We start from the raw sequence: 25705 nt of genomic DNA on the forward strand, positions 1-25705 counted from the left end.
ATGCAGGTGGGCATTAATAAATATATAGAAATTGTCAGAATGTGTGGGCCTTCTGAATAATGTAACTTTAATATGGGGTGAGGCGTAGGATGTTTAAATATGCAAAGATAAATTTCTTATTTGAGAGCTGTTAAAAGCACAGCAGACAAGACAAGGTGTGATGGTGAGAAGCAGTAAACGGGATCAAAAAAGATGTATTTTAGACAACAGAATTAATTGACCTAAATTATGTGCAGCATACTGTACTAGCATAGGTAACTGTAACTGTGAAGAAAAAATGACAAAAGGCACACAAATATGAGCTGAGAGAGAATCCTTCTCTAGCATCTACATAAAGAAAATTGCCCATATTTAATTTGAAAGATTTCCACTGAGCAGGAACACAGATTGCCAACAACAACTTAGATAGACATGTTACTCCATCTTTTCTAATGTGTGCATGCAGATGCATGTTTATGATTGTCAGCATTGCTCCTTAAACATATAGAATGCTATGATGGACAGGAAGAGAATCTGCCCCACTTGCCGGAAGGGCATTTTCTGAATTATTTCAGTGAAGCATTTTCTCTCCAGACCAATTCTTCAAGAAAGTGCATTGTTAATGCATCAGTGTACTTTCAAATCAATCAGGATTTTATTGTTTCATTTAAATAAAGTTATTTAATATATGTTGGCCTTTCAGACTCTTCCCTTTCCTAAGCATCTTTCACATATATTGTCATCTAAGTGTGACTGGGAGTCATATGTAACACCTGGAGGACTGATAACAAATGCTACATTTAATACATTCTGAGAGCTTGATATTTGGAGTCTATGATGAATTCATTTACACAATGAAGAATCTTTCTGCAAAACAAATCATTAGTAATTAATATTGCAATCATATCATGTATAATTTCAATTTTACTGTGAAAATATTTATAGTTTTAAAATATGTAATTTGTCTATATGAATTTACTTTGTGTATAAAGTGTTTTAAAGTGTTTATATCACTCCAAAAATGTCACTTTCACTAATGAAAGAAAAGTTTATTCAGGAAAATTATGCTTGACTATTTCCTTCCCCTTGAATATAATCAAAGGTAATCTACTACTTCCATGCAAATGTTTTTCAATCAGTTTCTGTTGAAGAAATCTCCATTATTCAGGCACAAAATGCAGCCTATGTTACCTTTTGTCCACATTTTGACTCAAGACCCTCTTTTTTTTGTTGACTAACAAAGAGAGAAAATGGATACTGCTGTTTAAAACCCTTTATGTTTTCTTTTAAATTCTTCTGAGTTGAATAAGTAACTGCCCTTCTTATTTAAATCATTTTACTTGAAGCCTAGATGGGGTAATAAACTCTTTTTTTTTTTTTTTTTTTTTTTTTTTTTTTTTGAGACAGGGTCTTGTTCTGTTGCCCAGACTGGAGTGCACTGGCATGATCATGGTTCACTGCAGCGTCCACCTCCCAGGCTCAAGTAATCCTCCCACCTCAGCTTCCAGAGTACCTTGTTCTACAGCCACATGCCACCACACCTGGCTATTTTTTTGTATTTTTTTGTAGAGACAGGGTTTCATCATGTTGTCCAGGCTGGTCTGGAAATCCTGGGCTCAAGTTCTCTGCCCTGCTCTGCCTCCCAAAGTGCTGGGATTACAGCCCAGGGCTCCCAGCAATAAATCTTTTTAAAAAAAAAAAAAATAATAAAACAGCATTTCTATGTTTTAAGTAAAAATGAATAACTTTTGAATGTAAACTAAATATCCCTAACATTAAATGTAAGCCATCAAGTATCTTAACATAAATGATCAACTGAATATATTTATTATAGGGTTAGTTTGCCTTTGGTTTTGCTTTCTTTCCAAAGTCAATGACAGCAGTAGAAAGGGTCTAAATTTTCAAAAGAAAGCAATTGCTACCTCACATGCTAAATGGAAACAACCAAAACTAGGAACATGAACATTAAGTTACACATAGAAAATCATTTTAATTATAGCAAAATAATCTATTATGTATCATCTTTGTTCCAAACGCTAATAAAAAAAAATCCATAGTTTTCTGTGTTAACTTTGTCAGACAATATTTAGATATACAGTATATCACAGCGTTATTCTCCTAGGCATATATCCTTTTACTGTGCATCTCCAAGACAATTGAGGGCTAAAGTCAGAGTATGGGGCAAGCAGTTGCCTTAAAGGGCCAAAGCACATATTCCTAATTGTACATTTTGTTTTTACTTTTAGACAAAGAGATGCTTAAAAACAGAATAATAAAGGAGATTTTCAAAGTGATTATTTTTGACACAGATGCCTATTTGTAGAAGAACAGAAGTAGGAAACAGAGTGAATTGCAGTAAAATATTTAATCTTTCAACAACTTTATAAAGAAAGAGTAGTGAAAATTCAATGGAAGAAGGAAAAAAGAGAGTAGAAGGAAAAGAGAAAGTAGGGAGAAAATGGAAGAGTGTGAAAAGTGTTATGTAAAAATCTTTTCTTTTTGAGACAGAATCTTTCTCTGGCGCCCAGGCTGGAGTGCAGTGGCGCGGTCTTGGCTCACTGCAACCTCCGCCTCCTGGGTTCAAGCGATTCTCGTGCCTCAGCCTCCCGAGTACCTGGGATTACAGGCGTGTGCCACCTCGCCCGTCTGATTTTTGTATTTTTAATAGAGACAGGGTTATGCCATGTTGTCCAGGCTGATTTCAAACTCCTGGCCTTAAGCGATCCGCTCACCTCGGTCTCCCAAAGTGCTGGGACCAATTACAGGCGGGAGCCACCAGCAAACCCTTAATGAGGTATCAGTTCAATCTCCCTACTGTGTGAACCTAGCAACTTTCTTGCACCTTTTAACTCCCCTGACCTGGAATGTTGTAGGGTCTACTAAAGGAGTCAAAATGCTACTAGATAAAAGATATTTGGAACTGATTCTGTAAATGAAACCTCAAATGATCTAGTTTGTTATTCCTTGATTAGTACACATGATAAACGCAAATTTTTATTTAGGAACATGTGTATAATCATTATATTGCCATTTGTCTAAGCAGGAATATTTAGGCATATGTATCCACATATGCCTCTCCATTAATACTAATGTCTAATATATGAATAATAGACATATATCTCTATAAGTGCACTTGCAAAATATGTAGAAAATATACAACTTTGTTATGTGGCATCTCATCTGATCTTATAAGTTATATGTAACAACTAATTTTAAAAATGTATTTATTTACTTATGAACACATATCAGTGTTCAGTGTTTATGGTAATTTATGAATATAAATGTTTAACATCTAGAGCCTCACACCTTTCAGTTCTATTCTGAATAATACATTTTTATCACTCATTTACACAGTCAGACAAGTTGTTAAAGAGTCGGTATTTTTATTTCACAACCAGGAAACTGAGTAGTTTTGCAGAAATTCATAGTAAATCAAGTGAAAGGCCAGAAATCTACTTTTTTTTTTGTCTTTAAACAATCTTATCAAGCTCATTTATATCATGTATCACATTATACAAAAAAAAAAAAAAGTGTTTTACTCTTCATAGCAAACAATCTCTTAGTAATCATCTCACACTCACTCTTGTGAGCCTAGCACAATTCCTCAATAGACATGTGGTCTTTTACTTAACAGAACTATGTATATTTGTGATTTATTATTAATTGAAGGATAATAGAAATTTTAGCTATAGATACACTTTTTTAAAGTCAGTGAAGACATAGATTTGTGTTTAGGAGGTAATGGATTTAGTTAAAACCTTTATTCAACTTTGTGGAATATCCTAAAATTTTAATTTCAAATATGCATGTATGAGTTTTTTTAAGAGATAATTCAGGAAAATAGAAAATATGGAGCAGGTAAAAAATAAGCTATTCAAAATCTCTGGAGAAGGGTAGGATTTCATTAAGTATTGATTGATGATATATGATAAGGCAAACAGAATAAATGTGACTTAATCTTTTTTTTAAAGTATGTTTTGAATAGAAACATTTTATGATTTATTACATAATTTCAGAAATTATGTATATTATATATATTAAAAGAAGAAATAATCCATGTCTGAATAAAATATGTTCCAACAAGAAATGAGTTCTTAAAACCTCACTGCTATCTGGTGGTAATATATCCCAACAGCAGGAAGACAACCTAAGTCTTACAAAAATAGATTGTTTTCTGTGACAAGTAGAATTTTCAAGTAACAAAGTGACACTGAATATCAGCAAGAGAAACATAATTTCTAAGCACTATTGAAAATAAATTTCTATTTGTCTAGATCTAATTTGAAGGCCATTGTGTATCATATATTTGTAAAAGTGTCTGTGTACTTACATTTTAGAAAAGTGATTCTACTGATTTTTTTTTTTTTTTTTTTTTTTTTTTTTTTTTTTTTTTTTTTGAGACGGAGTCTTACTCTGTTGCCCAGACTGGAGTGCAGTGGCACAATCTCGGCTCACTGCAACCTCTGCCTCCTGGGTTCAAGTGATTTTCCTGCCTCAGCCTCCTGAGTAGCTGGGATTACAGGCGCCCACTACCATGCCTGGCTAATTTTTGTATTTTTAGTAGAGATGGGGTTTCACCATGTTGATCTGGCTGGTCTCGAACTCCTGACCTCAGGTGATCCACCCTGCCTCAGCCTCCCAAAGTGCTGGGATTACAGGCGTGAGCCACCACGCCCAGCCTGAAACACTCGAGGGGAGCACCGTTCCTGGAGGTACTGTAATACGAGATCGATGTGTGGAGTGGACATAGCAACCTCCTATTCCATCTCCCCGCTCCAAAAATCCATTTAATATATTGTCCTCAGATAGAGGACGTATCAGATATTAAACTGATAATAACAGATACCACATTTGATCTTAGCCAAAAGGCTGAGAAGTGATACTGATTCTTTGTTTTTTTTTCAAGTTTTTAAAATATCAAGATAAGAAAAAAACATAAAGCTTAGTTAATAGAATGAAAGTTTGGTTGGGCAAAATTTTTCCATGCTGTTTTCTTGTTTGTACTTATCAAGCAAATGCATCTGTGTTCATCTATGTTTTTGTTTGTACTGCATTTGCATCATTATTGCATGATAGTTACGAAGAAAATAAATCCAAGAGAAGATATTTTAACTTTCGACTTACTTTCGATCAATATCTTTGACTCATAATATTCCATTTTGACTGATAAGCCCTAAGGATATGATTAAAGAATAAGGAATTGCTGCATTTTAGTTGTCTTAAGGGGAAATACAGAGTGAGGTTTTTGGACAATAAGGCTAACGTCCACATAAAAATAAAACCAGCAGTTAATTTGGAAGAAAATCGGTTAAAATAATTGATTGATTCAACTAGATGTACTATGCAGATGGATTGTAAATAAACTCAATTCTCCCTTTATAGTTCAAACAAATGTTATTTAGTTATTTAACGCTGAGAGACATTTTATCCCTCCAGTATTTATCTCAGTATTATGAATCAGGATTTCTTGACAGAGACTAGAATTGAAAGCTCTTATTTTAACTTGAGATTGTCCAAGCAAATCCATTAAAAATCAAAGCTGTACATGCCTCTAGATCAAATCTGTCAAATTTCTAATACAAGTGAAGTAAAAATGCAATCATCTTTGATGAGAAAGATCACAAGCCATCTATAATTTTAATTTGCTTAAACTCGTTATATAACCTACAACAAAAGTAGAATTATCAAAGGAGAAAATCTAGTTTTAAATTAGACACTTCAAGTGTGTGTGTTCACATTCACTAGGCTGTAACTGAATTGTTAATGACAGGCGATTTTATAGACACAATATTTCTCCTACAATTAAGCTGTCCAGCAGAAAGAAGAAAAACCTTAATATTCAGTTTAACTGATGTACTTTTATGTGTCCTCAAGGCATGGTGTTCTACACTCCTAACACAGTTAATAAAGCTGAGAAATGGATATAATATAAAACATTTATCTAAAGAGAAATTGAAAAGTTTATGTGCATAGTAATTATTAATATAGTTAAATGATATTTCAAAATACAAACAAAAATAAATTTATATTTTGCATTCTGGTTAAAAACCTGGACTATTAAGTGAAAAAGATGTGAGTGTGATCCCTGAAGTGGCCATTTACTGTTTTTATACATTTAGGCAAGTCTCAATTTCTATATTCATAACATGGAGATAATTAGACTACCTCCTGCTTCACAGGGGCACAGATGCAGACATCTAAGATAAAACTAAGTTAAAACTAAGGATTATTTTGTATCAACTATATATATAATTATTATTCAGTATGCAAAACATAATTATTTTGGTAAATTTGGCATTGGCATTTTAACCATAATCTTTGGTTCGAAATGAACTTGGGTTTTTCAGTTATTATGAACTTGCTACTTTTAATAATCAGTTTGTCAAGTCAGCTATATCTAGATAAGAAAATGATATTGACAATTTTTCTGCCCTTTAAGTCCTTTAACAATTTCCAACTTTACTTGTTTGTCTTCAGTAGCTTCTGAATCAAGGAGATTCTTCCTCATTGAATTTTTTCACCACATTAATAAAATTTAAAATTTATCTATATACTAGTTTCAAAATAGTTATGCAATTAAAAACCTACACCTAAAATTTTCTCTGAAAATTAAAGACATTCAAATTATTTCTTAAAATAATTTACTCTAAAAATTTATGCTATGCAGTAGGAATACAAGGCTCTGGTAGAAAAGAAAACAAACAAAAAAAATAGACCAATAACTTTTGCTAGATCAAATGCTGTCTGTTCACAAGGAAATTCTTTTACATTTTGGTAAAAAAGAGATAGCTATGTAAGATAAATTTTCGTTCAAACAAATATAACAAGACTAAAATATAACTGAGGTTGCTGGCTTTTATACTACTTCCTTGCACTTAGCCAAAACTTGTTAATTTATATTTTGAGAACAGCATGACCTTTAAAGGTGTGTTTGCTGAAGAATAGTTTACAACTCCATTCCATTAATCTATTAAAAGTTTAACGTGTTAGACACTTTTAGCAATAGAGCAAACACATTTAAAATATTTAAAATGGGGCAAATATTTAATTTTCTGTAAATAAACAAAACCTAAATTCCATAAATTGAATGATTGGTAGTGTTTATGGAACATTAAAACTTTACCTTAATGTATTTTGGGGTCTTAAGTCATAGGGATCTGCTACTAAAATTAAGATGACTATAAAACTGTTTTTACAGTATTTCTGCAAAACAAACTTCTTGGACTCAAAAGAGATCTAAGTTGCAGTAAAGTATTATAGTGACATTTCAGTAAAATTTAAAGTTTAAATTGTAGCATAAAACCTCATGTAGGAGATGTACCTAACATTCAAGATGGTAAATGTTATAATGTATGTAACGTTGCTTTATAACATTTAAGCTTCATTCAAAAAATTAGAGTTAGTATTTTTATGTCTTTAATGTGTTGAAAAAGAGTCACCATTTTACTATTTAACACACATTAGTTTGGTATTTACTATTCAAATCGATAACCAAAACTAGTTTTAACACTTTGGACTATTTCAGGCTATATGATCATTACACATGTGATTTTAAAAAATGTACATAAGCCCTTTTACTATGGTGAAAGATGTGACAGGCGATATAGTGAAAAGCACACTGACCAGGGAGACCTAGATTCTATTCCAGACTGCCTCTAAGTTGCTTTTGTGACCTTGGGCAAGTCACTTCAAATGGAATGGAACCTTCTGGAAAACAACACACATTAAGTCAGTAGGTGTTACTGTTCATAGCTCATAGTTAAACGGTATTTGTGTTTTAAGTTACTTCCAAAAAAGCACAATTTATGCACAAAGACAAAAAAATATCCAAAATGACCTTCTGTGTTAGTCTGTTTTCACCTTGCTGATAAAGATATACCCAAGACTGGGCAATTTACAAAGGAAAGAGGTTTAATGGAGAACTCACAGTTCCACGTAGCTGGGGAAGCCTCACAATCATGGCAGATGGCAAGGAGGAGCCAGTCACGTCTTGTATGGATGGTAGCAGGCAAAGGAAGAGGTTGTGCAGAGAAACTCCCATTTTTAAAACCATCACATATCATGAGACCCATTCACTAACATGAGAACAGCACAGAAAAACCCACCCCACCCCTATGATTCAATCATCTCCAACCAGGTCCCTCCCACAACACATGGGAATTATAGGAGCTACAAGCTGAGATTTGGGTGGGGACACAGAGCCAAACCATATCATCTTCGTAAGTAAAAATAGGAAAATCAAACAAACTAGAAATTCCAGGTTATTATAGAATGCCTAGGAACATGCATTTCACTACAATAATTCTTATTTTCTTCATTTGGAACCACTAATAATGACGACAGAAAGAAAATCTCAACAACAAACAATTAAGTATATTTTCATCAAAATACTGCTAGTTATGATTTACCTCAGTGTATTGCTAATTCAGTAGAACCTGAATATCTCATCACAATTTGTATTTTTTTCTGCAAATAAATGCTATCCCTAATCTAGATTCTGTACCTAAGAAACATTTCCTTCCTTTATTAAAAATCTCAAATCACTACATAATTCCTAGGCTAAATTAACTACCACCAGTAACTCAGTCCACATGGCAATGGTGAAAAGCTCATGGAATCTTTAGTTACTCCTGACTAAATTGATGATGACTTTAGGCAAGTCATTTAGCTAATCTGGACTAGCCCGATTCTTCATCTGAAAAACAGAAATGGACAAAAGAAAGGGAAGATAAAAACGTCTGGCCCAGCTAATCCACAGGGTTGTTTAAAGTGTTAAATGATTATATGTAAAGGCTTCTTTCAAGAAAACGTTCACTAATAAATATCACCTTTATGTAGAACTGTAGTTTTAAGGAAACTTTACAATAAGGATAGTGTTTTTCTTATATTCAATGGCACTTCAGCAAAATATGTGTCATCATTTATACTTTTAAGTCTACTAATTAATTCATGGTATTCACTAGAGAAACTAAACAGAGTTTGCTTCTCTAATAGCAAAATATATTTTTGTAATAGTTTCTAATAATCTAGTTCTTCCAATGGAAAACAAAGTACGAGCTCAGTGGATAAAACTATTCACCCCACATGGTTAACTACTATTACAGAAATCTGTTATGGAAATGATTGAATGTAATTTGAATAAAATTAGAAACTTGAAACCTACCAAAGTTCTGTGATCAAGCATTGCCAGTACTCAGCCAGAGTAATACACCTTAGTGTATTATTAACAGTCTATATCTAAGCCATCCCATAGCCATAATTTTCTTTTTTGCTCCCAAATACTCTCCCTCTAGACCTATTATCTCAAATATTTTTATCTTCACAGAGAAGACAATCTTTTGGAGTTTGACTCTGGTTTCTGAAACTATTTGAAAATAGAACCAAATTCTAATTTGTTTTCCAAGTTAGTATTCCTTTTTTGTTCAATGTGATAACATCCTTATTTCCTAGTCCACTATTGACTACTATATAATTGTATAGTTATGTTATCATATGTTTTAAATTACTAAAGTCAGGGATATTACAATAGTCTTGCCAAATAAGATTCAATAAGTGCTCACTGAAACTTTCTAATACAAATTTAAAACTCCTAAAAAAGTAAATATATTGCAAATTTTTATTTAATATATACCCTTAATTATATTTGAACCTAATAAATTGGTGCATATATTAACTGATAAAACAAATATTATTCCAGGGATAAGAACAAGGATCTACTACTGTCTCTGACACCTAAAAGGTATGTGATTTTAAGAACAGAAAAACTTGTTTTGCCTCCTTCCTCATATGCTAAAAATATATAATATATGCAATACCTGTTTCACAGAACTGTTGTGAGATTCAGATGAGACAAAATCTGCCAGAGTACCCTAAAATGCAATGAAAGCAATTTAAAAGTGATAATGTAATTATTTACATAGTAAAATCTGTGATATTAGTGATATTGCCTTTAGTAGTTACTGCAAAGTGCTATTTCCAGTATTTTCTTTAGTTTTTGTGTTAAATTTCATGATAAAGCTGCTTTGATTTTTAGTTTACCTGTTTCAAATACTTAGTAGTTTCAGTTAAAACCAAAGCATGTTCTTAGGTGATCTATTAATGTGAAAACCTGCAATTATTTTTGCATCAATCTAATAGTTGCTATCGTTGGTATAGGATATAAATAATATATAAAGTGTAATGATATTTTAAAGGAAATACTGGATATCATGTTCTCAAAGTGTCTTCCATTTCTCTGAATCATGATGCTTATTTGAGTTGTCAGTCCTTATCCTGGAACCTAATTGTAACTCAGAATTGTAATTTTTTTCCTAATGAATATAATCAATCCAGTTCCTTTAATGTTCTTACTAATTCTTTTGTGATCCTATCATATTATTAGCAATTGTAAGTACTTAGACATTTAGTATATATTATATGGTATTGTCTTCTGGCTAATATTGCTCAACTTTCACTGCCATCTCTTTAAAATCTGTTCTTCAAGTATGTGATTTATGATTAAAATTTCATCAAGTTATGCAATATTTTCCTGTAATTAAAAGTAAACTCATTCTAAGATCTACTCAAATTGATTCTGAACCTGGAAATATAACTGACTTAAAGGTATGAAACTGAATTGGAATACTCTGACACCATTATTTTGTTTAATATTTTGAACAATTCTAGTATTTGCTAGATTAGGCCAAGAAGTTATTTCACATTTTTTCCAGTTATGAGTCTGAGATAGTCTGATTTTTTACATGTATTTCATTACATATGATTTTTTTATTTTAATGCCATTATAAATTAACTCAATTGTTTCTCATTGTCTTAGAACATGAACAGATTGTGTTCATAGAACTGATATTTCTACTTACCATAGAGTAAGTTTTCTTCTTTATTCTTTGATAATGGAGTATGAAGATGTTTTGCTATGTGTTTGTTTTGTCTTCTTATATTTCTTTTCCTTTTTGTATATTTTGGATTTTCCTTCTCAATAAAAAATTCTAAAGAGATATAGGGTATTTTGGCTGCTATACGTGCCCCATTAGGTACATGGAAACAGTCTATGCTTAAATGATAAGGTTTGGATTCGTGTACCTACCCAAATTTCATGTCCAGTTTTAATCCCCAGAGTTCAAGGAAGGGCCTGGTGGAAGGTGACTGGATCATGGGGGTGGATTTTCCCCTTGCTATTCTTGTGATAATGAGTGAGTTCTCATGAGTTCTGATTGTTTAAAAGTGTCTGGCACCTGCCCCTGCTCCCCTTTCCTCCTGCTTTGGCCATGTAAAACGTGACTCCTTCCTCTTCGCCTTTTGCCATGATTGTAAGTTTCCTGAGGCCTCCCTAGCCATGCTACCTATACAGCCTGTAGAACTGTGAGTAAGTTAAACTTTTTTTCTTTATAAATTACCCAATCTCAGGTAGTTCTTTATAGTAATGCAAGAACAGACCAATACAGAAAACTGGTAGCAAGAGTAGGGTTCATACCCACATGGGCACTAGCTGAACATTATTAAATAATGTTAAGAGTAATGAAATCCAAGGCAATTTTGGCAGACACTCAAGTTCATTTAGCACTTACAAAAACATTTTAATCCAATTGGCCCTTTATCTCACTGAGATCCTCAAATTATTACCACTAAACAAGCTTTGCTGTTTCTGTAAGTATCAGAGCTTAGAAAAGACTAGTACAGTTTCATTGGGAAAGTGATGACTTCTGAATCTCAATGGTACAATTAAGACATTAATTCCAATGCTGAAGTGAAAACTTTCAGTTGTTTTCCTAACCCTGCTAGAACCACACCGTGTCTTCTAACAAGCACAATTAAAACATTTGCACTTATTGCAATGGTTGCTTTTAATGTCATTTGTTTTAATTTGATACTGTTTCTGAGTTGCACATAAAGAAATGTGAACTATGAAAGTTTTCCTAAACTGATAATGCATGAAAGTCTCACTTAGATGAAGGCACTATTCTGCTGTATTCTAAGATAAAAGTCTAGTTGTGAGGAAAGTGGTTAGCATGGTGTCTAATCTACCATTTGTTCCCATTTTGAGGCCCTTTTTCTTTGAGATAGCAAATACAAAATAATCTCTACCAAGTGTCTTTCGTTGTTGCTGCTGCTGTTGTTCTGCAAAATGTGAATACTAATAAGAAAATAAAAAAAGTCTTCAAACTAGATAAATGAAAATCTAATTGGCCATTTTACTCTAAAATCTGAATGATTAGCTGATATGTTTAATTTTGATATTCCACAAACCAATTATCTTTAGGGATCTATACTATACTAAGACTTCTCAGAGCTTTTGGATTTCTTTAAAAAGATTTTAACGTATTGGTACACTATTGACACTGTATGATGAATGGTTTTCATTTTTGAAATGGTATAATCGTATGTACAAAGTGTCCATGAAATAGATTTGACTGTAAAATGAACAAGCAACTGGTTGTTATTCTGAACTACAGCTTCAACCAATATAATCATACCAAAGGCTAAAATCAAATTTAACCTCTACATGCAAATAATTATAAATCTATTTGAATTTAAAACTTTCATCCATTGCACATACCTAATTTTTTTGTTTGTTTTTAAGAAATCCTGTTACCCTTGGCTTACTTCATCTTTATCATGTTTGTTTACCAGACTATGAATTAGCCCCTTTCGGATAACTGTAGTTTGAGAGGCAGCAGCTTCCATGTGTACAGGGAGCTTGTTAGAAATGCAGAATTTCAGCCTCACCTAGAATCTACTGAATCAGAATCTGCATTTTAACATTTCCAGATGATCTGTCTGCACATTAAAGCTTGAGAAGCACAGGAATAGAATGTAATTTCCTAGAAACTGCAGTTTAAAATAACAAGTTGTTAGCAGTGATGCTGATTGATCAGTAATTGTTTATTGGTTCTAATTCTTTCTAAAGTGTTTTGATTCTGTTGTGTATGCTAACCACTCAATTTTTGAGCATTAGCCTTATATTCCCTTATCTGTTTACTCCTGTATGCAGTTCTGAGGCATTCAAAATGTCTGTGACTTTCAATGAATTCAAATGCTCTTTCTTAAGTAATCCTGCTTTGCACTCATGGCCATTATAAAATGGCCAGCATACGTTGTAACTGCTTTATTTTATGGACGCTAAAACTGAATTCATGGACTAAGAAAGGCTGCAGACAAGGAAAGCTTTAAGAACTGTGGAGGCAGACTGAAGGGTAAAAGGTCACTGTCAAACTGAGCAAATTCTTTCCTGATCTAAAAAGAAAGGCAAAGGAAATTCTGCCTGATGAGCTCTCAAGTAAAGGTTTTGTCCTGTTTGTGTGTGTTCGGTGTGTGAGTTTATTACCTATTCTTAAGCCTCTCTTTAAAGAAAATTAATGTATTCACGTTTTGGAAGATTTTGATTCTCACAACCTAGCAAACAACCATCAAATAACAATTAAGGTATTTAAGGTATTCTCTTTTCTTTCTTTCCTTTTTTTTTTTTTTTTTTCTTGAGACGGAGTCCCGCTCTGTCGCCAGGCTAGAGTGTAGTGGTGCGATCTTGGCTCACTGCAATCTCCGCCTCGTGGGTTCAAGCGATTCTGCCTCAGCCTCCCAAGTAGCTGGGAGTACAGGCACACAGCACCACGCCCAACTAATTTTTGCAATTTTTTTTTTAGTAGGGACGGTTTCACCATGTTGGCCAGGATGGTCTCGATCTCTTGACCTCGTGATCTGCCCGCCTCAGCCTCCCAAAGCACTGGGATTACAGGCCTGAGCCACGGCGACCAGCCAACACTTAAGGCATTCTAAATATACAATATGAGAAGTAAAAGAGAGAAGTTATCCAAGGCAGTTTCAAAAAGCTTGCATATTTCACACTAAACTGAAAATCAGGCCCTATCATCCAGCACTCTGGTAGTTCTCTTTCTTCTCTATTTGATTTCCTTTCTCCTCACCTCTTCTTCTCTGTCACAAAGTAAAATAAAGCAGTCTAAGATTACTCAGGAAAGAAAGGAAAGTTTTGCTTTGGCATAATTCTCCCGCCTACCTTTGCCTGGCCTATACTCCCTAACAAACGCACATATGCCCTGACATAGAGAATGAGATTATGTAGCAAACATCAAATTTTAGAGAATGCACTCAAAATCTTCCCCAGATTACATTTAAAACTTAAAGTAAATGTGTACTTAACTATTTAGGGTAAATATGCATTTATAAAAATAAAACCATCCTTCCAGGAATGTATATTTCTAGCCATTTTAAGTAAACAGGCTTTTCCAGTCATTTTTTAAAAAATTAAAATACTTAATGCATTGATACTTGAATCCGTTCACTTGTTTTCCATATCAAAACATCACTTTTTATGTTTTATAACATAATATGCACAATACAGGTGCTTTTAATAATCTCTATTCAAAACAAAATGTGGGAAACAGTATTTTCTAGATCTGAGTCAGAGTGGGAAATTGTTTACTGCAACAACAACAACAAAAAACAAACGAACAAGTTTTGGATACATTTAACTTTCTGATAAGATACTATTATTAAATTTGGGCAAAGGTAATTAAAAAGCCCTACATGATGGTGTTTTAAAATTCTAAACACATTGGAAAGCAGGGAACAAGTATGGTTGTGGAATTAAATTAATTCATGCTATCACCCAGTACCTTACATGAACTCCTGTAGCACTCACATCCCATCCCTGAGCCTTCCTTTACTTATCTGTAAACTGAGGGGTTTGGACAAAATTATCTTTCTGGTCCCTTCCACTTCCAGAGTCTACAAAACCTGCACCATACTTGGTGTGCTGTAATGTAGAGTGACAATGAATATTTGTTGAATTCAATTTAATGTGACTATATATTACTTTGTTGTTGCTGTCATTCATTGTTTTAGCCCTATTAGAATATAAGTTTTTCAAAGATAGTACTCTCTGAAATTTCCTTAAGGGCCATCCTTCACATTTAAAGTATTGCAATGCTGGACAAGCCATAGGTCTTTAGTTATTGATGGTTAATGAATCAATACAGTCAAACTGACAATACATGCAAAGCCAAGGGACAAGGGACAAGGAAAGAATGTCCTAGATGTCTACTGCTTTCTGTAAAATATCACAGGATTTTTTTTTCCCTTTGCAAAGGGCCTTGAAATAACTTACAATTCCTTCATTTTACTTTTGGAGAAACTGAAGTCCAGGGAGGTGAAGGTTTTTGCCCAAGGTCACTCTCTAGACACTAATAAAACATAAATCATACAAGACCTTGTGTTCACACAATTTAAACCCCTGCTCTCACTGTACCTAAAAAGAGTTTGTAATCTGAAGACAACAAACAATGATTTGTATTTTGGGGGCTTAATATCCTTTTGGTTGATATGATACAAACCCACACTCAACTGATTACCAAAGATATGCTGCTTCCAAAATGTCATGTCAGGAAAAAAACACTACCTAAAAATCATTGGCAAACATCCCCTAAAATAAATCTTATGTAAAAATACAGGTGTTCTAACGAAATGACAGTAGGATACCAGGATATAGCACTAAATATTTGCTACATTAAGTAAACTCAAACTTTATGGGCTGTCATTATGATGTATCATAATTAAATTACTTTGTAAACAAAATGGAAGAAGCGTATGAGCATGTACTGTTAGCATTTCAATAGTTCTACCAATTATTTAATGTATATAATTAATATATATTAAATATATAAATATATAATTATGATTATATATTATAAATAATATTATAAATAATAGATATAAAATCATATTTTTACAAAGCCTAGTGCACAAAGACACTAAATAGGAGAATATAATGCTAGTAGAAAATTAACTGACAAGCTTATTTTAATATATTTGAATATACTCATCTTTGAAATTTTTATTTTTTAATCCAAAACACATTATATGTTTTGCATTTTACATGTAGAACTTTGACAACATATACTTAAAGATATAAGAGAGGCAAGAAGGGATGTTGGGAAGAGACCTGGCTTGGAGACTAAAGACCATCAATCCTCTTGAGGCTTCCCCTCTTATTTCTGGAAATCCTTAGGGAGCTAATTTCATCAGTGGGAACTTCAGTCTCCCCATTGACAGAATGGGTATAACCATGCCTTCTTTTTCTATTCAAAAATTTTTGTGAGACTAAAATAAAATAACTTTTTAAATGATATAAAAATATAAAATACTATACATATTGAAGGAGTTAAAGAATGAATCAAAATAAAGGTGACGGAAAACAAACTTTTAATTTCATTTTATGTGATGATAGTAACTGAATTATATAATGAGTTAAAATCTCAATTTGCACTCTGATCACTTAAGGATTTTTAAAAGAAATGACTTTTCCTTTAGTTTAATTAAAATCCATCAGCAAATTAATTGTATCATTGTCATGCTAAAAGTTAGATTAGATTATTAAAAGTTTTTATTGAACAGAGAAAAATATTCTTCCAGAATTTATTCTCTTCTTTCATTTTCCTTTCCACCTATTTACCCAAATCTACACATTCAAGAGAGCAGGTGTACAAAAATCATTCTTTCAGATTTGGGCTGGAAACAAAAGTTAAAGCCACTGATGTTCTTTGTCTTAATATGTATTATATTAATCCAATGCTTAACACATTAGAGACAATTAAAAGGGCACTTTAAATCCTTGAACAGTTGAGGATTTTTAGATTGAAAAAAGATAATAGGTACATTTATAATTTCTGGCAAGCCACTCCTCAAATTCCAACAGTAATTGAAAAACACTCTTTTTCCCATGTTTTGGTGCTGTTTGATAACAAGAATGCAGTCTTTCCCCAGATGTAACTGAATATCAAAAGACACTTTCAATCTCAAATAGCTTTCTCTATCTGATAAACTTTTATTTTACAATGAACCTTGCACAGAGAATAAATCTTGAGGGACCATGGCACATAGGTCATTTGATGTTTTCTGCTAACAAAAGATGACCACATTTTAGAGACGATGCCTTCGTGAAGAACTTCTATTGAAAAATAACACCATTTCAAATATGATTAATTTGAACATTGCAAGCCAGTTTGGAACATCAAGACATCTTACCTAGTTTTCTTCTTTCTGGATACTGAATGATCAATAAAGTCGCCAAATAACAGAACTCTGCTCAGACAATGACATGTAATTTGGAATGTTGTAAAATAAAGTCAATCCAATTAAATGTTCCAAAATATTTTATTTTCCCCAAAGGTAAAATGTATATATGTCTTTGATGAAAAATGTATTTTTACAGCATACTCTTTCTTCCCTTCCCAATTCCCAGTGATGTTGAATCAACTCCACTGAATGTAGAGAGAGACGGACGATATGAGAATTGCACCTTTACTATACACACACAAAAGTAATTTTCGAAGAATGCAGTTAAAATAAAACAAACAAGGGCTCCTTTGCCTTTGAACATTGGTAACTGTATGTTGACATGAACGCACGTTGACACAGGCCTTAAAATCCTGTGTGTGGGCAGAGGGGGTCTGCTGAGGGGGCTGCCTTCTCAAAATATTTAAACTTGAGCCACTATACCAATCCCACAAAGCAAAATAAAATAAAATAAAATAAAATAAATAAAATAAAATAAAATAAAGAGGGGAGAAGGGAATAAAAATAAGAAAATTTCACCGAAAATATAAAAGGAATGACCCAGGGGAAGAGAATATAGCAGAAAGGATGGGATGCAGAGAAACAGTGTCAGGAGTGTGTCAGTGAAAAATTCAGAAAGGTTGGAAATACTCCCCAAAGTACAATATTTGAATCTCTAGCCACAACCAAAGGAAAACAGACATTTGCAGGCATCATAAAAATATATAACAAATTGAAGGAATTCCACTAAAAGTCTTGTGTGAAATAAAACAGCAAAAGACACAGAAAGGAAGAAACCTTGATGAAGAAAATTTGGCAAGTCTAAGCAAGTTTAAAGTAGAGTGGCTGGCTTTTCTTTCCCCTTAGCTTCTTTGAGGTCAATGAAAGATAGCACAATCCAACGTGGCTAATAGGGAGGAGGATGTAAAAGGGGGAAATGAGTGGACAAATTAGCAGGATAATTAATGCAGGGGAAAGAGGCGGGGGATAGCTGACTTAGAGGAGGAAAAAGAAGCGAGATAGAGCTACTTGTTAGTGCCTAATGGGAGGAAAAAGATGAGATTAAGAGGCTCTAACTGGTTGTAGAAAGAAGGCTGAGTAAACTGTTACATGATGTAGGGTTCAGAGATGATGCAAGGATGTGTGTAGAAAATGGGGTGAGGTGAAGATGAATGTGCTTGCAAGTTGCTGAAGGAGTGGGGGTCTCCCCTGGATAAAGAGAGTTTACTCCATAGATGGAAGATGGGGAATTTTTCGAAGGCTGGATGGGGAAAGTGAGATGGTAAAAAGATCTAAGTGGATAGATGATGATGCCTAAAGAGAAATGTTCTTCCCCAAAGTAGCCTTCCTTTCTTCCTTAGTTATACTAATTAGCTTTAGGCCCTATTCATTCATTTGTCCTCTTTTCTGAATGTTACATTATCTTCTTAACATATTTCCCTCCACTCTCTACTGTAATACATCAATGTATTCAATTCTTCATTTAAATGCAAACAACAATAACATTTCTACTGTATGCTATCTATTGCCCAATTTTCTCAGGCTATTTTATTGTTGTTACTTTAATAAATTTGCTGGAAAAAATCGTCAAAGGTGTTTTAGGTCTACAAAACACACATATACCTCTAAACTTTGTAACAAGACATCAAGCCCTCATGCCCTCCCTTACTTATTCTGTGTGGGGAATGACCTTCCAGATATATTTCTTGGCTAGCCACTGACCAGGAATGACTATTTTTAAAACCACAGACCTCTCCCTCCTTTATGAACCTCTTCTCGACCTCTTAACAAAAATGAATTCCTCCCCCCATTATGCTCAATTACACTATTTATCACATTGTATCCTAGATCTATAAGAGTGTCATGGCTCAAAGAGGCCCATGCCATGTTTGTCATACTCTCTTTTGTATTCCTAGAACCTAGCACATTGTCTGGCACAGTAGGTGACTAATTAAAGTTTGTGGATTCTTCAGTGAATAAATACAGGGATGACACCTCCTTTAAAATGTGAAGCAAGATTCTTGCAGAGAATTAGCTTTCAAAATTTCATTCCCTGTATAATTCTTTCCCACTAAGAAAACGTGGCTGCCATACATATTTTTTTCAATGTAGCTCAAAGCCAGTGGCTTATATAAACTCTCCTTGTCGATGTCCCTCCCCTTTCTCCACCAAGAATCTTATGAATCCCAGCTAAAGGCTGTTGTGGACTGCTTGCGCAGAGAAAAAGAATTTTCTGCTTTCTGAATCTTTTAACCAGATTTCTTCCCTGCCACCAGCAGTCTGGAAGCTCTCTATCAAGAATTTCTATCTTGCAAAAAATATAAAGTTTTGAACACCAAGAGAAGGAAGAATGTGAAACCTGCAATCCCTTTTGCCAGGGCTTTCAGCTGCTGAAATCCAGCATTACCTGGGCGTCCTTCAGAATCCATTCCGGTGACTAAAAGGCCAGGGAGTCAGGGGAAGGGGCAGGGAGTGGGGGTGCATAGTTTATTTCAACCCTTAGTAAATGATTGAGCTCTAGAAAATGAGTGTGTTTTATGCTTGGTCGGAGTTTCTTTCCCATTCCTGTATTTCAGACGCACGGCAACTTTAAGTTTACTGCCAGCTATACGTCATGAAAGGGAAGCTTTTCATCAAAGGGAAGAAGAAAAGGAAGGAGGAAAAATCCTACTTTTACAAAACAGAGTAATTCTTTGCTTCTGCTCCCTTTCCCCACATCTCTCACCTGCGTCCAAACCAAAACACAGTAGGTAAGCAGTTTGTTGCGAAACCGCTTGAAGGTTTTTTTTTTTTGTTTTTTGTTTTTTTTTCCTTTGGAAGGTAATTCTGCTCCAGGCGCTAGTTGCCTCTACACGCCCTGCCTCTGCCCCTCCCTCTTGCCCTGTGCAACCTTCCCCAACTGCATGCTGCGGCCCTTCTACCAAAGCTAAAGAAGGAATTGTCCGCAATCAGGAAAATAGATTAGCCTCAAATTTGGCAAAGCAGGGGCTTGCTCCTTAAGACTAGAAGAGCAAGCTCGGAAGGGAAGCCGCAGCGGGCTTCCGTCTTAAAGAAACCTATTCCTGCATCATCCCAATTTGGAGCGCGTGTCTCTAAATAAAGAGCACGGTGGTCTTTCCCCCATGGCAGTAGTGGATACAGCCTTTCCGCAACTTCCAATTTGCAGTTTCTTCTTTCTGTGAAGGGGACTCCCCAGCCAGCGCTTTCGCCTAAGGTTACAAACCCTCCCCCACCGCACAATTTTGTGGGAAAGATGACCCTCCCCGCCTTCTAGAGAGCTTGCTCTGTGACAGGCGAAGCAGCAGCCACGGGTTTTTTAAAGAGGCCGGTCTTCCCAGCCTTCTTTTTTATCACCCGAGGGGAGAGAAAACAGCAGAAATTTAACACCGTTTACTACTATTATTGCATCTGGAACACTTACCCTCTAAAATGTTGCTAAATAAGTAAATTCACTGTGAATAGTTAAGGTGCAAGCTGAAAAAGGGAGAGAGCTGGGGCGCGGAGGAAAGGAGGAAATGGAGGAGGGAAGACCCCAAATCCGGGTTTGAACTCCGGGTTTAAATCCGGCGGCGGGCCGCCAGCAGTGGCCACCCCCGCCTCCGGCGTCTTAGCGCGCCTCTGAGGAGCGAGGGACTGGAAGAGGGGGGCTGCGAGCCGGGACCCAGGAAGGGCCAAAGGGACACGAGGGCGGCTGCGCGCAGGGAGCGCGAGGGGCAGGGCTGCTCGCGCTTGCGGGTCGGACTCGCAGCTCGGCTTCCTATCGGCCGGGCCAAGCCTCTCTGCAGCTGACATCATTGCCAGAAGGAGGGGCTGCCCCTGCCAAGGCGACTGAAGAACAGGGTTCTCGGGCCTGGTAGGCAAAGGCGCTCCCTCGCCGCTTGGCGAGCGTGGCGCCCTGGCAGCTGCAGCGGGACTCAGCTTTTGGGAACTGCACGCGCAATTCTTAATTTAGTCGAGGGAGAAAGGTATCTTTAGACCTTAGCGCATCCATCTCTCGGTTCTTTCCTCAAAACCGCCCGCACACCGTCCGCGCTCTATGATGAACCAGACAAAGGCAAGAAAGGGGGAAACGTGTACATACACTATTACTTCGACTTGCTTCCAATTGCTTCCCCACCCCCATCCCTGCCGCGACACACACACATACACGCATACACACACACACACAGACCCACAGAGGAAAGGCCAGCCCTGGCGCTGGAATTTCCTGCTGGGATTGCGAGAGTTTGTTTCAAACAAGATTAAAAGTGGAATTCCGTCAGTCTTTACCAAGTTGCGCGGGTGCCCGCAAGTACCGTTTCCTTTTCTATTTTGAGTCACACCTGTTTTACTTTTTAGCGGGCCTAAGAAGACGGTCGCTTTAAGTCACAAAGCACCGCTATGTTCTCAGGTGTTGTGCTCAGCGTTCGGAATTCTCTGCATGCTCTTCAGGTTGTTTCCTGGTTGCAGCGCTAAGAGCGCACAGGCGACTGCTATGACACCATCGCCTCCTCCCCATCTTTGCTGACCCCCTCCCCCTTCTACCCGGATTTTCAACCAGTTTCTTCCACACACTTTTCTTCGTACAAACAGATCCTAGGCTGGATTTAAATCCCATTTTGTGATGTTTCCACACAAGAAAAGGACACTTTAAAATTTTTTATTTTGTTTGTTGTTGAGCTTTCTTTTTCTTTTGTCCTAGCCCCTCTTCCCCACGGTTTCTGCTTTGTGGGTGTGTGCCGCAGTGGCGCAAATAACAATTCCCAGCCCCCAGCCCCCATTTTGCATCGGAGAGGCTAGGGCTCACCCATAAGCGCTTCACATGAGCAGCCTAGCGCCCCACACCCTAAGCCGCAGGCGGGTGAAGCAGAGGAACGCGGAATAAATCATTCTGAAGCAAAAGGGCCCATCTTCGGTTAAGCTCTAAAAGTCTTTCCTTGGGAGAGGCAAGGAAGCGGCTCTGGCTATACACTCTGAGAAAGTGACCTCTCCTCCTACCCCTCAGTCCCTTTGCGACTAAGCGCTCAGACGCAAGTCCCAGCTGCAACCCGGGCGGACTGCCGCTCCGCTCTTCTAAAGTCTAAAAAATGCACCCGTTTGCGGCTGCTCGCTTTTAAAAAGTCACATTTTCCGATGAATCTCTTTTAAAAGGTACATTACTTTTCTCGGGGAAAAAAAAAAGCCGTTTTATTGGCACGCGCTTTAAGAAAAAGAATTCCTTTGTGAAGACGTGAACTATTTCTCGGTTCTCTCTCAGAAAACACCATCTATTTATGGGATAAGTGGGCGGTTTATTGATTTATTTATTTGGCCAAGGGATAACAAGTCATTTCTTTAGAGAAAGGGGAACCCTTTTATGTCTGGCAATACTCTTAGAAAAGTCATTGTTTTAAAAATGAGAAAATGATGCCGTTTTCCGGCTAGATTATAAGTTGGTTTTTTAAAAAATAGGAAGTATTTCTCACACCTACCATCTCCACATCCAGCAGGTGCTGGCTGAGTATAGCCCCATAAATAGGGCGGGAAGGAAGGGCGGGGAGGCGAGCGCCAAGAGAAACAGCACCGGGAACCCTGTGCGCTCCTGGCTCTCCTGGCTCTCCGCTCTGCGCCAAGGGTCGTACCCTGAAGGGTTGGAGCCAGCCTGGCAGGGATCCAAACCCGAGCCCCCAGAGGAGCGCAGCGAGGCCGGGGACAATTTCTCGGCTAGAGGCATCGCCCCTCAGCTCCGATCGCTCTGCCGGGCGACTCGGGAGTCCGGAACGTGCTCTTTTGTCAACACCCGCCCCAATCTTAGAGTTTCCCTCAGCCTCACTGAAGCTGGCTGCACCCATTAAAGGGAGAGACCTTTCTGCACAGCCAATGTCGGGGAAATTCATGCGCCGACACATTTCTGACACAAGTGAGAGTTTTCCCAAAGTAACCAAGCGCAGCGGTGGCAGTGCCAAAAAGATATTCTCCCTGCGCTCTCCTCCGGGGTTTGCTCTTTCTCTTACCTCCTGGGAAGAGAAGGGGGAAGGGAGAATAGCAGAAGCGTCTTTAAAACCACCCGGTTGTCATAGTTCAGACCTCAGGGGCAGGCAGCGGGCAGTGTCCGCGCACTAAGTGTGGAACTCACGCCTCCCTGGCAGCACCCTGTACAGATACCCAGTCCGGTTACTTACCTATTAACGATGCCTTTAGAGTAGAATGAAGAGGTAAAACGAAAAGGAGAAAAAAAGGCTTCCGCCCGCTCCACGGAGACTGCGACTGCTGTAGCGGGCTCTACCGCCACAGCTCGCAGTCCGCAGAGCAGCCGGAGTCGCTGAGGTTGCTTTCTGAGGCTATTCAGGCAGCCCGGGCTGCCTGTACTGCCTGTATCGCCGCTGGCTCTGCCACTCTGCGCACTCTGTTTGGCTTGCCTTCCGCTTTGCCGCGCGGGCAGCTGAGTGCAGCTCCTGCTCACGGTTCCTCCCGCCCCGACAGTTCGCCGACTGCAAGGAGCCAGTGCCGAGCCAGTCCTTTTGAATGGCGAGGGGGAGGGACTTAACAGAGGGGGAGAAAGGGGAAGGAAGGGGGGTGAACCAGGGGAAGGCGTGGGAAGAGAAGTGAACCAGTGTCCGGGCCGCCTGCTGGGAAGGGATGGCGCAGCACCAACTGCTGAGTACCCCCCTCTGGTCCCCACTCCCTGCACCTCACATCCCCCATCCATCCGGGGGCGGCCCCTCCCCGCTGACGGAAAACCAGAAAGAAGGGCGGGGGAGAGATGGAGGTAAGCTTAGGAAGTTACTGCTCGCCTCCTGGAGAAGGAGGCCGAATGCGTGCTGGCGGCACTCTCCCGTGCGGGACCCGCTGCTGGAGAAAACGCGCGGCTTTCGGGCTGCTAGCTTTCCTGAGCAAAACCCAGGGCATGCAGTGTTCTCCTCGGTCCTCTGCTCGCTGTTCTCTTAGGCTTCCCTTTAAGTTTCACTCATTCACATTTTCTCAGAGAAGTTTGATTTTTCTTGTGTGTTTTTCTTGTGATCCCGCGGGCTGCCCTGACTCCAGCTAGAGAACAAGCATCCTATAGCACCATTTTCTCATACAAAGGATACTTAAGGCAGACTAGGGGAAGTAGGGGCAGGAGCCTGGCAAAGTCACAGTTGGAGCTGAGAGGGCTGAGAGGCTGTCTGCATGTATCTTACTCAACTGTGAGCGGGATCTGGTACTTCGATCGCCTTTCCAGATTAATCCTCTGACAGCAGCGAAGGTGTGTGTGTGTGTGTGTGTGTGTGTGTGTGTGTTTGTGTGTGTGTGTGTGTGTGTGTGAGAGAGAGAGAGAGAGAGAGAGAGAGAGAGAGAGAGAGAGAGAGAGAAGGAGAAGTTCTAGCGACCTAGCATTTGGCTACCCCAGAGAGCAAGAAGTGAGTCAGGTGGCATTGCTGCCAGAGACCAGGCAGCGTCGCGGGCGTGGACGGCGCTTTTCCAAGGTAGGAAAGGGTGCAAGAGAGGGAGGAAGCCAGCCCGGAGCCTCATGCCTGGTGCTTACCAGCGAGCTCTGGCTGCCTGGTGGGCGACGGCTGGGTGGGCATTGGGGTGCCAGGTCCCCAAGGACCACTAAAGCTACCAGGAGGTATGTGGCTGGTATATGCCTTCGAAGGGTCGTGGGTATAAGGAAGTGGGGCCAATTCCCCCGTTCCTGGCATGTGATTAAAAAACCAATAGTAACAACATCAAAACCACCCCAGCTGGTCAAGGAACAACTCCTTAAATTTACCCAGGGGCCAGAGAATGAACCAGGTGAATTTTCTAAATTCCTCTCTCCAGAAAGGTGTACGATTTTATGGGGAAAATCCACTTTCCGTGCTTATCTTGTAGAAAAACTTATCTTTCTGGTGTTGTGCAATTTTTTTTAAAGGAGGTGGCTCTTTTTCCTGAAACAAAAGGAGAAAAAGTAGAGAATGTTTTAGAGCACCAAGAACCCAGTATCCATTTTTTATTTTTTAGTCTACTGAATGGAAGAGGAGATGACATCTGCATAGAGATAGAACACCAAAAAGGAAAAAAAAATTCAGAATTATAAGAAGTTGCTTTTTTCTAATAGCTTCTTCAGGGAAAGTTTTTTTTTTTTAACTGAAAGGCAAATCTTTATGACTTGTTTTCCCACTACATCCTTCTCCATCTTCTTAACTGCCTCCTTTCCAATTCCTGATATTTTAAAGGTTAAAACCTTGGTTCAAATATCCCTCACGACACTTTTTTGCGTATTTTTATACCCAAAGCCATACTACTAGGAGAAACATCAGCACCGCAGCTCAATGCAGGTCTGCATGAAAGAAAACAAAGAAATGTTTACTTGCACAGGTGTGAGGAGACACTTCACTATTACATTTTGCTCCTCCTGTAACTGTCCCTCCATTATTCACAGTATCCAGCACATGCATTGTACTCTTCTTGGGAGCTAGGAAATGTCTGAGAGGGGAAATCAGAAGCTGCTAAATGGTTACAGCTCTGACTCTTGGGGATTGCACTACTGGATGAGACTGTGTCATGGGAGATGGCAGGAACTCAATGCAAATAAAATCACTGATTGATCCAGGGACAGTGTGGCACAGGCATGCTATGGGAGTGCTTTCAGAATACTAATAATTACTCATAACATCCACATTAGATACCAATTAATTGATTTCTGAAGATTTCCATTTAATCCCTCGGCAGGAGAAGATAA

General features: G+C 37.7%; 1 protein-coding gene and 1 non-coding gene across 4 annotated transcripts in view; both read right to left on the reverse strand.

Annotated features, from left to right (window-relative positions):
* Positions 1–23472, reverse strand: part of PCDH11X (protocadherin 11 X-linked) — a 790323-nt gene extending 766851 nt beyond the window's left edge. The window contains exon 1 of one of the 3 annotated variants that reach the window (XM_073013537.1): positions 23184–23472. The gene's annotated coding sequence lies outside the window, so the exon portion shown is untranslated. The remainder of the gene's footprint in view (positions 1–23183) is intronic. The other 2 variants (XM_073013535.1, XM_073013536.1) reach the window with 2 other exon arrangements.
* Positions 4670–4860, reverse strand: LOC119621136 (U2 spliceosomal RNA). The gene has a single exon (XR_005237655.2). It is a non-coding gene; the product is annotated as a U2 spliceosomal RNA (small nuclear RNA).
* Positions 23473–25705: the final 2233 nt, after the last annotated feature.

Source organism: Chlorocebus sabaeus, chromosome X (genome assembly GCF_047675955.1).
Source record: "Chlorocebus sabaeus isolate Y175 chromosome X, mChlSab1.0.hap1, whole genome shotgun sequence".
Taxonomy (NCBI): Eukaryota; Metazoa; Chordata; class Mammalia; order Primates; family Cercopithecidae; genus Chlorocebus; species Chlorocebus sabaeus.